This window comes from Urocampus carinirostris, chromosome 2, assembly GCF_059441175.1.
Source record: "Urocampus carinirostris isolate Australia breed hairy pipefish chromosome 2, RoL_Ucar_1.0, whole genome shotgun sequence".
NCBI classification, from domain to species: domain Eukaryota; kingdom Metazoa; phylum Chordata; class Actinopteri; order Syngnathiformes; family Syngnathidae; genus Urocampus; species Urocampus carinirostris.
In genome coordinates this window covers 58,224,193-58,239,305 of record NC_142350.1, presented here as the reverse complement: position 1 = coordinate 58,239,305, position 15,113 = coordinate 58,224,193, and positions in this window count along the sequence as shown.

Here is a 15,113-nt window from a genome sequence, read left to right as displayed (position 1 = left end):
TGAGTCAAATAGCAAAGTTGCTTTGGCGCGCCGAGAGGCCGGAGCAAGGTTTTGTCAAGGTTGGGACAAAGTGAGCAGGGAGACGTGTCTGCTTCTGGCGTCCGAGTTTTTCGCTCCCCCCGAATGACGTGCGGGCCTACCGTCCTTCGGGTGACATTTGAAAGCCACGTAAATCTTACTCTTTACTGTAAACTGCAGGATTGAAGCTTCTCTGCTGTTCGGAATTGTAGTTAAATGCCAAAGTTATGAAGTAAACAGTCCCTGCTGTTATGTCAGATATTTAAAAATGTATTGTTCTATTGCTAAAGAGTTAGGAGAAGTGATGAGCCGAAGAACTGACATTCGTCCATATCAGTTGGTGGCAGAAAGTTGCTTTGACCCTTTTTATATACCAATTATTTGCTCAAGGAGTAGTACAACAAGGGATGGGTAGGGTTACTTTAACTTGATTACTTTCAATTACGTTTGGATTACTCCAATACCAAATATGCTAATAAAAGACAAAAGAAACTAAATATGAATAAAATGATGACTCACAACACGTGCTAAGCTTTCTCTCCTGGCTTTAATCTCTTTGATTACCAGCAAAACTAACATAAAATGCGACAGAAACAAAATGAAAATAAATCCAAACAGCTTGCCAACATCATTTTTGCTGTTCCATGTATTCCGTTACTCCCCAAGCCTGCACAAAATTTAGTAATTGTATTCATATTTAGTTTCTTTTGTCTTTTATTAGCATATTTGGTATTTGAGTAATCCAAAAGTAATTGAAAGTACCGTATTTTCCGCACTATAAGGCGCACCTAAAAGTCTTAATTTTTTTCAAAAGCTGACCATGCGCCTTATAACACAGTGCGCCTTATATATGGCTCAATGGTGTGTCGCAAAGTCTTGCAACTAATGCAACAGCCGCCGACTAGATTTTCCCCCGAACGTGAAGTAGTCCGCGGTGTATACTTACTTACTTACTTATTGCTCCAGCGAAGGTCGGGGGGTCCCGTCCCTGTGCGTTGAGCCGACCAGATGAACCAGGTTTTTCCAATGCTGGCGGTCTTGTGCCAGCTGTTCTGCATCCTCTACGGCAACTCCGTGTTGTTGGAGGTCGCCCGCAACGACGTCGAGCCATCGAATGCGGGTTTTCCCTCGTGGTCGTCTCCAGCCTGCGGCCTTTGGGTCAAACTGGAGAATGGCTCGTGTCGGATGGTCTGGTGGTAGACGAAGGACATGGCCAAACCAGCGGGTGCGGCGTTGTGCGACCAAGGAAGATGCTTGGGGCTGGCACGTGCGGGCTCTGAGCTCTTTATTGGAGACTCGCTGGGGCCACCTGATGTTCTCGATGGTTCTGAGAGCCCTGCTATCAAAACCATCTATTCTTGTGGCCAGGGTGTCGTTCAGGGGCCATGTTTCTGAGCCATAAAGCAGGATAGGGAGTACGGCGAGGTTGTAAATGCGGAGCTTCGTCTTGCGTGCGATGGTCTGGTGCCGCCAGAGTGGTTTCCAGAGAGACTGCAGAGCAGATGCTGCCAGGGCTCTTCTGCGGAGAATCTCTGGTTTTAGGTCCCCATTGTCTGTCACCATGGACCCCAGATATACAAAGCTCTTGACAGGCTCTACGATGTCGCCACCAATTTGGATGGGAGGTGGATCTGGTCCATCACCGACATACATGAACTTGGTTTTCGTCCAACTCACTTGCAGGCCAAGCCGCGCTGCCTCTTCGCTGTAAATGCCCAGAGCGTCTCTCAGCTGGCTGTAGGAAGTGCTGAGAATGATGGTGTCGTCAGCATACTCCAGGTCAGTCAGGTGGTAGTTGCCGAAAGACACTCCGGGGATGCGCTCACTAACCCTGAACATCAGATGGTCGATGATGCAATTAAAAAGGTCGGGAGCAGCCACACAGCCTTGGCGAACGCCGCTGGAGATAGCAAACCAGTCGGAGTCAATGCCGTTGATACGGACACAGCTCTCTGTGTTGCTGTAGAGCAGCTTGAACAGGGCTATGATCTTGGGTGGTGCTCTGAGAGCTTGGAGGATGTTCCACAGTGAAGAGTGGCAGACGGTGTCAAAGGCGGCCTTCAGATCAATGAATCCGATATACAGATGGCGATCTTTACGGAATTCACGGGTCTTTTCTATCAGCAAACGGACGGCAGAGATGTGGTCCGTTGTGGAGCGGTTGGGCATAAAGCCAGCCTGCTGGGGACGGCGGCAGCTTCTGATTGCTGGAAGGGCACGGCTGAGCAAGATCCTGGTAAAGACCTTGCCCAACCGCGGTGTATGCTGGGATTTATATACCGGCGTTTCATTGGCTAACCAATGTGTCAATCATCATTTGAATCGATCACTATTGGCTGAAGTTATTCGGAGCCTCGGATTGGCTAGATGGCCAAAACAAACCCTGCAATCGGCCGAGTTTAGCAATGGCTTAGCAAGTCCGCGGTGTATGCTGGGATTTATATCCCGGCGTTTCATTGGCTAACCAATGTGTCAATCATCATTTGAATCGATCACTATTGGCTGAAGTTATTCGGAGCCTCAGATTGGCTAGATGGCCAAAACAAACCCTGCAATTGGCCGAAAACGATGTGTCAAAAATCAGTTAAATCGATCGCTATTGGCTGAAGTTATTCAGAGCCTCCAATAGGCTAGATGGCCAAAACAAACCCTGCAATTGGCCGAGTTTAGCAATGGCGTAGCAAGCTTAGCAAGCTTGCTAAAGTACACCATAAAGAAACATGTTTTATTAGTCTGTATTTGCAAATAATTTACTCTCCTGGATTTACTTCACTAACGGTTGTAAGAAGACCATGATTGCGTATCATTATTGAACGTGAGAACTTAGGTGAGTTATGCGGCTTTATATTTTCCCGGTATCTTGTTTTAGAACGATCTTGATGTTGCTGTGATGAGTTGAGTGAATTCAACTGTTTATTGTCATATGCACAGTAAAGTTGCGAGCGAAAAAGAAAATAGAAACATAGAAATGTTTGGCATTTCTTGAATTCCAAGACTTTAACCTTCCGAATGATATTTGAAACGATGCATTTGAGTGACATCGTACGGACACCGCATCCGCACGTGTCTACGACACGTATTTGCTTCTTTGCAAGCTTTGGGAATGTTAAGGGGGTAATAAGTTTGACTGAACTATCTGACTGTTTTGTCGACGTTCCCATTGTAGCGCCTTATAATCCGGTGCGCCTTATCTATGTAAGATATAGGACCAAAAACTATTTTTTGGGGGTGCGCCCTATAACCCGGTGCGCCCTATAGTGCGGAAAATACGGTAATCAAGTTAAATTAACCCTACCCAACCCTGAGTACACCTGTGAAGAGGACTGAACTTCGGGACAGTATTGTTCTTTCATGTAGAAAGAGATGCCACTCTCCCTTTGCCTTTACCTTTCTCACCCTCTTTTTCTCTCCCTTCCCTGCCGCCATTTGCAATGCAAAGATGATGATTTCAGCTGACTACACACGAGCAGAACTTGTACAAATATACCTGTTGCAATGGCAGAAAGTTATCAAACAATGTGAGCATGTGAATTGAACTGTGTTTTAATTCATTCACACTGATTTAATTACATGGCAGGTACTGGGTGAATGCAGTTTGGTGGGGCGTTATCTCACATGTGCATATCAAAGATCGCCACGACAAACCAGCCAGAACAGAGCTGTGAGCTAGGGAAAACTACAATTTAGTTTGCAAGAAGCCAGTGAGCGGGCAAGGGGTCCAGTCAAACAAGCAAAACAATCTTCAAAGCACTGCATTGCGTGGTCCTCTTCATGACCGGGTCTCCAGCCTCGTGGGTCCCTCATGTCTCGAATGCCGAGGACATCCAGACTGGGCCTTCACCTTCATTGAACCATAACCACAGTCCAACTAATTGTATTAGGATTTGTTATCTGTGTGATGCTGAGGGGGAATTCCATCAAAATTACGATAAGGTAATAATTAAGCCAACTGCGAGAGTGCGTGTCTTGATTAGAGAATATTGAACATTCAAAAATGATAAAACAAATTCGCTTAAAGTTGTGTGGAGCCAATTCTTCAAACTATGAGACTAAAAAGGTTTTTAATTCTGTATCTCAGATATAAATATCTGATCAACAAATGGGGTGCTCCAATAAGCCAAGACGTGTTTAAAAATAATACATTCGCTCTTCAGTTACATTGGTTAATCATTTGTTCAAATCATTAACCACCAAATAATGCTACAGATTTATAGTTTAATAAATGTTCATAAATAAGGAGAGAAAACATCAATTAATTTTAGACTTGCAAGGAGAATAGGCGAGGACTACAAAAACATCCCACACGATGGCCAATTCCAAAATCTTCTAAAAGCCCCGCCCCCCCGAGTCCTTTTTTAAATTTAATTTATGTCTTCATCTGTGAAGAATTACAAGATATAACGTTCATCTCTTCTTCCTTTCTGCTGAAGTACTATGTTTTAAAGTATCATGTTTTAAAGTGTTTATAGCCAAATCATGAATATGCAACAGATTTCTCCCAAGAATATAATTATTAGTATGATTGTAAATAAAAACCAACACCCCTTTCTGAATTGTTTTAAAACAATGGCTCGAAGGACAAAATGGAATGTCTACTGTTTAAAATGTAAACGAAATGTTCTGCATTTATATAATGCTTTTCAAGTCTATGAAGACCTCCCAAAGCACTTTACAATGTGCTAATTGATTTTAAGGTTCTGTTGGTATTATACATAATCATGCATGGACTTGCTCCCTCATATCTTTCAGATTTAATTTCCCCCTATGTTCCGGTCCGGAGCCTTCTCTCTGAAAACGCTGGTCTACTAGTTAACCTAAGATTCAAATAGAGAACCGCAGGTTCGAGTGCGTTCTCCATTCGGGCCTCTGTATTATGGAATGCTCTGCCCCTTAAGATTCAATCTGCAACCTCAATGGAACTGCTTAAATCTAGGCTTAAAACACACTTCTATTCTATCGCTTATAAATGACCTATATTTCATGATGACAAAATCTGTGTATTATTTGTTATTGCAACATCCGTTGCAGTCTGCTCCTCCTGGAAGGGAGATTACCTCAAATGCGGTCCCTTCTCAAGGTTTCTTCATCTTTCTCATGTTGAGGTTTTTGAGTTTTTCCCTTGCCCTCATGTAGGTTTTTGATCAGGGGATGGTGTCATAATAGTCTGGTCTGTGCAGCCCTTTGAGACTCCTTGTGATTGAGGGCTAAACAAATAAACATGACTTAACTATAACTATCATGCAATTACCCAACTCCCTCTACCCTGGTCATATCCCTCGAGAGGGGTGACCGACAGCAAGACAAACACATGAACAATAAAAGGAAAAACGTTGCAAAGAACAAAACAAAATTGGAGCGTGGCCAACCCAAATCGGCCATGTAACTTGGGTCGGGGTGGCACAACACATTTTTTTGTTCATCAGCAGGGTACGACAGCTTTCACTGGTTTACCAATGCTGTATCATACAGGTGCCCTGCCCATCTCTTAGAACGCGTCCAAACATCCTACTATCCTTTCACAACACCTCACCACTCATTCCTATCACAGACGAGAGCTCTAGATTCCACTACATTTAGACCTCTTTCCTGCAGTGCACTCACAACACAATACATCCACGTCGATCGTGGCCTTCCTCCAGGTCTCCTTCCATTGACTTATGCTCTGTAGATCCTCTTCAACATTCACTCTTCATCCATCCTCTCCATGTGTCCAAACCAAGTACTCTCTTATCCACACACTTGCTCAGTTCCACTACTACTCCAGTTCTGTCTCTCACAATTTCATTTCTCAATCTATCCAATCTTGTCACTCCTACCATACTCCTCAAACACTTCATCTCAAAAACATTTAATTTCCTTCTCAAATCTACGTTTAGGCTCCAAGTGTCTGCACCATACAACACAGTCGGCACAATCACACTCTCATACAGTCCCCTCTTAACATCCATACTCATACTTTTGTTGCTCATCACTCTCATCAGAGCACCCAAAACCTTGCTTTCTTGATTCACTCTGTGCAATACCTCACACTCCATTCCACATCACAACCCAAGTACCTAAAGCTTTAAACTTCTTGATGATAATAATAATGATAATAATAATGCAATTAAATACTCTATTATACACTCTAACCAAAAACAGACCCGTATAACAGGCTTAAGCATTTGTTTAGCAAATAAATGTACCGTATTATTTTTGGGAAAAAAAAATAAAAATAAATCTACAAATCACTGCTGTACCGTCAAATAATAACCTGGTTAGCCAATCAAAATGCAGAATACAAAGCACAATCCAAATTCTTCAAGTTGCAAAACCTTAAAGTAAACCGCATTATAGCGAGGGGTTACTGTAAGCCTATGGCTTCTAACTGTCATCCTTTTGTTCTTGTTGATTTGTTAAAATATTTTGATCATTGTTGCAACACGCTTTAAAGAATAAGTATAAAAAAAAACACCCAAAATGTTACAATACTTTAATTCATTCCGTATATTGTTGAAAATAGGCCACAGTCAAACGATTCATCCTCATAGCCTAGCCATTAAATGACATATGTGTGACAGCAATATGTCATGCGATCATTTCATCCAACACTTTTATGTTTCGATACTTAAACGTGGATTTCAACCTTGCCTCTTGACTCGGCATCCGCCCTCAGCGTCTTCCTTTTACTGTCCGAATACGGCTGCCAGAGGCACGCAAAGCTAAACATTGCCTTTCATTTTTATGTGACAATAATGGATTTCCTTAATGGATGTCAACTACACCCCCATCCACCGTTTGGATGTAGACTGCCACATTTCGGGAATATACAGGTTCTTTTATTGCAGTTTAACACCGGGATAAAATGTTTCTGAGATAAATGCCAGAACATCGTGAATCTACACTACACTAAATTACACTAATGATAGCACAACATCGCCAATTAATACATAAAACCGTAAAGATGTGACTCAATGGTAGATAGATGATATCCAGACTTAGTAAATACACTAGATTATAAACCATGGAAGGACATCGTGGTTTCTGGGAGCGTAAATTTACAGTAGAAATATATATTCTTTTTTATAAAAGTACATCTGTATAAACAGCTAGCCATCTGAGAAAAAGATGATGGTACATGTAAATGGCAGTGTCTGAAACTCATGACAAAAAGTTACCTGCCCCATTTTTCACAACTTGAAACACCATAAGGCGACTAATAGCAAAAAAAACATTGTTGCGAAGTATTAAGGATTGATATTCAGAATATATAACAGAACAACTCTTTAAAATTAAGTTAATTATAAATCTACTTAACAATCATTGCATGTATGTGACATCTCTTTTTTCAATCTGCCATCAGTATGTACCTGTATTGACTCATTTTCATTCATGCAATGTTTGCGTTGCCTCGTCTGCTACAAGCCACGTGAACTCCTCTTTCCACGATGCTTTTAATGTACGTTTATGTTTTGTAGCGTCATAAATTTTGTCTGCTTCTTTTGAATCTTGTTTCTGGGGCTGACTATGGAAAATGATATGCAAATGCAAAACGTTATAACGCTCGGGAAAGTCCGGAAGCACAAAGTAATTCGATGCAGGCTTTTGATTGGCTCTCGAGTATGCAAATTGACAAACGAACCGACATTTCCAAACTGAACGAAGATTTCGAAACAAAATCGTAACGATGTTTTTAGTGCACGTTTACGTTTTGTAGCGTCCTCAATCTTGTTAGCTTCTTTTGAATCTTTCTTCTGGGGTTGAGGTTTATGCTTGATTCCTAACCACTTATCTTTATATTTATATTATTATAATTTATAAATATAAATTATATTTATACTTATATTTTCTTGTGTTCTCTGTGTGTGTACTTTGGAAAATTATATGCAAATGCACGACCCTATAACGCTCGGAAAAGTCCGGAAGCACGAAGTTATTCGATGCAGGCTTCTGTTTGGCTGCCGAGTATGCAAATTACCAAACGAACCGAAATTGAAATTCCGAAATTTCCAAACCGAACATTTCGAAATCGGAATAAAGTGAACATTTGATTTAAAAAATAGATGGATAAATAAATAAATATATAAATAATAACGTTTTTTTTTTTCCTTGAAAAAGTTGTCGGCCACCCGGGTGGAAATGTTTTGTAAGTTGTACGGCCGACGTAAAAGATGCACGCCCTGGGCGTCCGGGCAGACATTATTCCAGACACTGGTAAATGGTCTGCATTTATATAGCACTTTTCAATGTGCTTCACACTCACCCATTCACACACACTCACACACCGATAGCGGCGTCAGCCAGGCAAAGCAACTACCTGCTTATCGGGGGCATTAGGGATTCAGTGTCTTGCCCATGGACACTATGACATATAACACGGAGGGGGTGGGAACCAAACCTGTGACCTCACCTCCTGAGAAATCTTTTTTAAAGTTTTTATTTTATAATACTCACCATTAGGAATGTTTGATACCACTGTTTTGACTACCCAAGTCACATATTGATTTACAAAAGCGATTAGTTTTCGTAATGATTTCTCCTCAAAACAATGAGAGTTAATTAAAAAGGTGCAATACAGTACATTCAAATGTAGCATTTCTGCTAGAAATAATTATTTTTGGGGAAGCGTTATCATTTCTCCTGTGCATTTCCTTGTTATAAACGTCAGCATTTTGAGTTAAAACAATTTCAAATATGACTTGCATATTCATATGTGGTATCGATACAAACCTTTCATTATGAATGGTCACATGATCCAAAAATGTGACGTAAACAACTGGAGGCATATAAATATGAATTGTTTACATTTTATGGCTATTTGAACCTGCAGCTTTAAATCCAGTGCGGTTCGTACACAGACAAAATTGAGTTTCATTCTTAATATTGCGCATGCGGCATTTAATCAGGTGCGCTTTGGAGTCCTGAATTGACGGTATTTTTATTTTTTTTAATTTAGAAAAAAAAAGGAAAATCTTGAATGATTAAAAGGTACTACCATCTACCATGCCAGGAAAATCATAGACACTTGTGGCAATCGTTTGGCGCGCTGGAGCGCGCTCTATGATTGGCTGACGCTCTCTTCTTAAGCGGTCAGCGTCCAGAGAAGGACGTCAGACCGTACTTCTGTGTTCCTGTGTGTTTCGCCAGATTACCAAGTACCAAAGACTACTCTCTGTTTTGATTCCTGTCTTCGGTTCCGACCTGTTTCTGCCCCGAGTTTACGATCTACTCTCCTGCCCTGGCCATCGACCTGCCCGCTAAGAAGTACTGATTCTGCCTACCTGTCACGGAACTGCCGTTCCGTCCAACGCTGCTAGCGACCGACAACCATCGGCTTCCAAAGCCAGCTCTGTCAGCTCAATCCAATAAAGATTCCTTTAAAACGAACACAATTGAGTCCGAGATTCCATTCTGGATCGTGACAGGTACGGAATTTAGAACTTGTTACTCTCTGCCGCCATCTCCCCTCTTAGTCATGAGTGCAGCCGTAGTCAGCTAATTCTTTGTGCTCGTGCAAGAACGTGGATTTCTTGGACGCACTCAAATAAACTCTTATTTTTCCCATCTTTACTGGGTTTTGGGTTGGCATTTGGACTTTACTTGAAAAAGACCTTTTCTTACTTTCACCATTTTCATGCTACCTGTCAAATAAAAATAAAGTAAAAACCCGCGTGGTCGAATATGACGTCACTCTCCAGTACCCCCCTCAGCCCCCGTGTTTTATCCTGAACAGCTCAGATTTAAGTAAAATAAAAGTAGATAAGCACATTAGAAAATAAAGCCTAAGGGCTCCTTGAACTTTGTTGGAGATCGCTAACACATGCCAGGGCTCATGCGGGTGTTTGAAATCCTTAAAAACGCTTAAATTTTAATGTTGTGTTTTCAAGGTGTCACAGACCAGGAACGGAGACGAGACCCAATAGCATTCGTTTACTCGGTTTTTATTAGGAAAGAGAACAGTGCTTGCATCCACAATCCGATGATCGTCGGTCACAGGTAGCAGAGAGCAGGACCGCGGAAGTAGCACTTCCGTGTCGAGCGAGTATAGTCGTGGGCAGTGAGAAAAACAGGTTGATGGCTGGGACAGAGGAGCAAAAGCAGAAACAGGTCCAGAAAAGAGGTCGGCAACAGGTATCAGGCAGGAAACAGGGCAGGATACTGTCGGCGAGTACAAAAGCTTGCCTAGCTGAGAGCATAGGTTCGCAGACAGTCCTTTCGGAAGCCTTCAGACCGGGAGTTTAAAAAGAGTCCAACAGCCAAGCAGGGCCCGTGGCTGTTGGCGCCAACGGGGCAGCCCGAATCAGTAATCATGACACAAGGATTGAAAATGGCTTAAATTAAGTGAAGTGCTTGTAAATACTTGAAATTGTTGCCCTGTTTCTCAACTAGTCTGCTTAAAAATGACACAGACACTGCGCTCTGCCATCTCATTTCTTCTTCCCTCATGACTAACGGCAGTTGGCTTGAGTTTGTATTGACTTATGAAGCGAGAAAATGGAAAATTGACTTTGAAAATCCTTAAAAAGTGCTTGAATTTTGCTATTAAAAAGGTGTACGGACCCTGACATACTTAATAAGAAAATATTTACTTCTCAACTGTATAGGGACACTTTAAACGACGCATCTCTAAAATAAGAAAATGTATTAAGACATATTAGTGGCTTGCTGTGCTTGTGCCAGACAATACTAATCATAACGATTGCCTGGATACTATAAGTCTTTTTGATCGGTGAAGCATTTAAAGATAAATCTTATTGTTAGCTCTCAAGCTCCAGGGCACCATGCCCTTGCAAACTGTTGGATTTTCCCTTACAAAATACAAAATAATCTTACACCATATTCTTTTTTCTCAAATGTGTTTTGTAGTTTAACATGTTATATTGTACATGTGTTTCGTCATATCATGTATATTGTTAATGAACATTTTGTTGTGAGATAGTGAGTTGCTCGACATGAATGAGGTTTATTATAAAAACAAGTTCAAAAATGAAGTAGCTTGGACGTTCACTGTAGAAGGAAACCATACATGCAAATGTAATTAAGTAGAATAATACATTTTCTTATTCAAATTATGAATTCATTTTTGGCATTAAATTATTAGAACTGAATAGAATAGAATAAAATATACATTTATTGTCATTGTTACAAAATGGGTTAACATATTGTGACAACAAAATTGGGCTTGTCACTCCAGTTTCACACATTCACAGTGAGGTAAAGAAACCAAGAAGAAAAGGAACAGAGAAGATAAGGTTATAAAACAAGGAGGATAAGGTTATAGTTATAATTTACACAATATTTACACAAAGAAATGACGGCATGTAGGATGTTACATACAGTTGATATCGTAAGGGTTTGTGCAATATGCATTTGGTGCAAAAATAGTCAATATAGTGCAAAAAAAATAGTCAGCATTGTGCAAGGTGAGCAGTAAACATAGTGCAGTCAACATTGTGCAAGAAACATAGACATGAGTACCATTTTACGTTCGTATGAGGTAGTGTGTTTGCAAGAGTTTCCAGTTTTTTGTGTGGTGTGTGTTTAGGGTGGTAATGGCTCTGGGGAAGAAACTGTCTCTGAGTCTGTTTGTTTTTGTTTTTGTTTTGTGTGACCTGTAGCCCGGAAGGCAACAGGTCATAGAGGAGGTGGCTGGGGTGAGAAAAGTCCTTGATAATGTTTTCTGCTCTGCTGAGGTAGCGAGAGCAGGCAATGTCCTCCAGACTGGGCAGAGAGCAACCGACAATTTTCTGGGCTGTTTTGATGACCCTCTGGAGCGTTTTCCTATCTGCTGCTGTGCACCCGGCATACCACACCGTAATGCAGTATGTTAGAATGCTCTCCACTGTGGCTTTGTAAAAGGACACCTACAGCTGCTGTTTTAGACGATTTTTCCTGAGCACTCTCAGGAAATGTAGTCGCTGCTGGGCCTTCCCGACCACCGCTCTGTGTTTGCAGACCAGGAGAGGTCGATGTGCGCACCCAGAAATTTGAAATTTGTTGGTACTATACTGATTAAAGGGATAACCACAAACCTGTCTTTTTTCATTTTCTCCTTTTATTCTTTCTTTTTTTCTTAACTTCTTTATACAACATAATAATTCGTAATATAATGCAACAAAGCAAGTGAGACGTTTGACAGCCGGCTCTCTTTAATGAGTTGAGCCGAAAAAGCCGGTTCTCTAAAAAGAGACGGACTTCCTTTCACTACATAACTACCACATAAAATCTGAGTCGGCAGACGCATGCGCACAGTAGCATCAAACCGCTTGCTTCGTTTGCAACGAAAAAAACGATACCGAGATAGAGGCTACCGCGGCGAACTCGTTTGACTTGATTGATTTGGCGTTTCGTGATAGTCGGTGTATACCAGATGGTACCCATCACTGACGAATTTGCGTTTTTCCGTACAGATTTTCTCGTACGTCGTACACGTCTTAAAATGCATAATAAACGTACTTTGTACGGCAAAAACGTACAGTTTGACAGGTATTTATTATTGTTAGCTCTATTTGCGGCAATATGTTCGTGCACTATTTACTGTAAGTGCTGCCTGAGAAGATACTTGCTCACTGCAGTCGTGGAATGTCAAGCTCAGGCATCACCCTCGACCTCTCCTCTAAGTCCCTCGGCTTCGGCGAAGGCGCGTCGAAGGAACTTCATCTTGATCGAGCTGTCAGCTGTTCACATTCTGCACTTTCACCAGGTCGTTGTGACATACAGTAGATCAGCTCGCCGCTTCGCCGAGAGTTTCTTTCAGGAATAGCGCCCGATCCTTATTTATGTGCCTACGGCTGGGATTTCACGGCAAATATATTGCCTCTCCAACTGGCCTTTTGTCAGCGTTCCATTAAAGCCTCTCCGCCGGTCCACATCCCTACAAGTCCAGGTAGACCTTTACCGAGAGCCGGCCCGTTTTAATTGAGGTCAGCTCCGGTTGACATAACTCACGCCGCTCTCCGCGTCAAACTATCGGGTTGCTGAAGGCGAGGATCGGATCCTTTTTAAAATAAATACCATTAAACCGCACTGTTTATTTGGAGGGCTTGCATCAACATGTGTCTCCGGTCTCCATTTTCTGTGCACAAAATATTTAAGAAGTTCAACGTTGGTTTTGTTGGACCTTGTTTTGGCAGATTTTCGGAAAATCTGTTAACAGTTTGAGATATGGTTAAGTTGAAACCTAAGCAGCCCTGGGATTGGCTGGCAACCAGTTCAGGATGTCCCCTGCCCACTGCCCGGAGATGGCTGGGACGGGCTCCAGCCCCCCCGCGGCCCTAATGAGGATAAGCGGTACGGCTAATGAGATGAGATGAGATGAGATGAGAAACCTAAGCAAAATAAAACAGTAAAATGAGAAAAATGTGAAATGTAAAATATTGTTATCCGATTGGAAGATCTACAGTGGTTTGCGAAACTATTTGGCCCCCTGGAACTTTGTGACCTTTTGCCACATCTTAGACTTCAAACATCAAGATATAAAACTGTAATTTCTTGTGAAGCATCAAAAATAAGTGGGACACAATCATGAAGTGGAACAGATTTTATTGGATATTTTAAACTTTTTTAACAAATAAAAAACAAAAAAAGTGGGTGTGCAAAATTATTCAGCCCCATTGAGTTAATACTTAGTAGCGCCACCTTTTGCTGCTATTACAGCTGCAAGTTGCTTGGGTTATGTCTCTATCAGTTTTGCACATCGGAACTGTTATTTTTGCCCATTCCTCCTTGCAAAACAGCTCGAGCTCAGTGAGGTTGGATGGAAAGCGTTTGTGAACAGCAGTTTTCAGTTCTTTCTACAGATTCTCAATTGGATTAAGGTCTGGACTTTGACTTGAACCATTTTAACACCTCGATATGTTTTTTGGTGAACCATTCCATTGTAGCTTTTTCTTTATGTTTTGGATCATTGTCTTGTTGTAAGACAAATCTCCGTGCCAGTCTCAGGTCTTTTGCGGACTCCATCAGGTTTTCTTCCAGAATGGTCCTGTATTTGGCTCCATCCTTCTTCCCATCAATTTTGACCATCTTCCCTGTCCCTGCGGAAGAAAAGCAGGCCCAAACCATGATGCTGCCACCACCATGTTTGACTGTGGGGATGGTGCGTTGAGGGTGATGAGCTGTGCTGCTTTTACACCAAACATAACGTCTTGCATTGTTGCCAAAAAGTTTGATTTTGGTCTTATCTGACCAGAGCACCTTCTTCCACATGTTTTTTGTGTCTCCCAGGTGGCTTGTGGCAAACTTTAAACATCTTGAAGAAATGGCTTCCTCCTTGCCACTCTTCCACAACATTCTGAGAACAGGGAGCCTGATGTGCTTACCTTTGGCGCAGACGGAGTAGGGCGAGAGATGGGAGGCAGTGCTTGCACTTTTTGCATAGCTCCACCCATCCCCGCCACTCACCCAATCAAATAACTTTAAGTTCTCTTCCGGTGTTTCTGCGTTTTTACAATTTGTTCCGTTGATTCATCAAAAAGTATCTGAACACTGAACACAGATTATATAGTGAGCTTTTAAATAAAGGATTCTTTAGCGTTGTACAGCCAAAACGAGTTTTTTTTTTTGTGTGACACCTGGACTGTAAATCGTAGTGAAAACGTGCCCTATATATTCTGAAAAATACTGCTTCATATTTCAGCTCTGTTTCGCTTTGCGTGTATCTGAACAGGATTAATGGCTCAAGTTTTGTACGAGATGGAGAAAATTTGCATGCAATTAAATTTGTCTCTGAGCCACAGATACTCATAGAAAGAGCCATATCTGGCTCGCGAGCCATAGGTTCCCGACCCCTGGTATATAGAATAGTATATGTCATATATGAAGGAATAGGTACAGTGACTAAAACGTCAGAATATGATGTCCAGGGATGAGACGGCGTTGTTCATATTAACGGGCCATTAATAACAATAATGCGGGCCGGATATGATTACAGTGGGACCTCGGTTATAGCGGTTAATGGGGACCAAAACCACCCGCGATAAGTGAAAATCCGCGAAGTAGCGGCGCACCTTCGAAAAAAAATAAAAATAAATATTATTATTATTGATTTTTTTTAATTATTATTTTTTTAGACCCGGTTAATGGGGAACAAAACCACCCGCAAAAAGTGAAAATCT